Genomic DNA, 1,593 nt, shown 5'->3' with positions numbered 1-1,593 from the left:
TTTTTTTTTTTTTTTTTTTTTTTTTCAATGTATAGAATCTCTCTCTCAATTGTATAAAAAAAAAGTTAACATTATGGTAAGTAAAAAAAGATATTGACTTAATTATTCAACAATTCTCATACAATGAGAATTGCATATTAATTATTTCGAGTATTCAGTGCACAATGGCTCGATGTAATCTATCTAAAGCTCTAATGGGGCCAAATTATTTAACTAATGTAAGTCGACAAGACGTCTTTTTAAGGCGTTCTCAAAGAGATATAGAAAATGGCATAAAAGAATAACCAATTTTTGACATATACTATATGATGTCCTCACTGCCAAACATACCATTCTATGTAAGATAGAAGAGAAATGAAAAATAAAATAAAAAGAAAAAAAAATAAATAAATAAGGGAAGAAAAAAAAAACAATCGTGCTTGTGCTAACCAAGAGAGCATCTTTGCTCGCTAAATACCATGGGAATGATGATGATGATGATGATGATGATGAGAACTCGACTGATTAGTGTACGCGTGCGCTAATTTTACTATAATGAGAACAAGTTGTCAGCTGCTAAGTATTTAATTCTTAAGAAGTGTGATTATTTTTTTTACAATGAAAATATATATTTTCCTGTATTATATGAAATGCTTGCTTTGATGATCTCAGTAACCTAGCCTTTTGCTAAATGAATTTAAATTTAAACGGATAGGATATATCATATGAGTGTGAGAGAGAGAGAGGGAGGGAGGGAGGATTTATTATTAAATTTTTATAAGTAAATAGAAATTAGAAAGGGTATAGGGTACTGAGATGATTGTTTGCACATGGAGACTGATGCTTTTCATATAGGTAAAATATATATTTATATATATATATATATATATATATGATTTAGAATTAGATTCCCATAGCGTATTATACGTAAGTTTGTATGAATGTATGTATGAGCTTGTATGAACGTGGACTTAAACTTACATAGGACAAGAGAGAGAGATTTATGAATGTGGTATTTATGATAGCGTTCGTTGCTGATGCATCGTGAAAACGAATGATGTATATAAGTGGGGGATGTTAGGTCATTGCATATAAACGTGTTTATATATATATATTTATGTGTATATACATACATATAGATATTTACATATAAATAGATATATATGTGTATATATATGCACAGGATGCATATACACATAGACACACACACACACACGAACACATATATATATATACTCGTGCGTAATATATACATACGTTTATATGCAATCAAAATTATATATTTACTTGCTGTTGCATTGGAACTTATATGAATGACCGTAATCTATTGAATTGGAACGTTAAATGTAATAGTTTTTTCTATTACACATATGTAGCTTTTAAGCTGGTTATTAAGGAGTGTAAATGAACGAGTTTTTTCAAGAGATTAATAATATAAAAGAAAAAAAAAAAAACATGCTTTATATATATATATATATATCTTTAAAAGATGTGTTGCATTATGAAAAAGAAAAAAAGAAAAAAAGGAAAAAGGAAGAGGAGGAAGAAATGGAAAAGCTATATTATCGGGGAACGTTTTTTTCGAATTAATATAATTTTATCTTTTCTATTTTT

The sequence above is a fragment of the Polistes canadensis genome, unplaced genomic scaffold, assembly GCF_001313835.1.
Source record: "Polistes canadensis isolate GaletaPanama2010 unplaced genomic scaffold, ASM131383v1 scaffold_160, whole genome shotgun sequence".
NCBI classification, from domain to species: domain Eukaryota; kingdom Metazoa; phylum Arthropoda; class Insecta; order Hymenoptera; family Vespidae; genus Polistes; species Polistes canadensis.
This window is presented reverse-complemented; position numbering follows the sequence as displayed.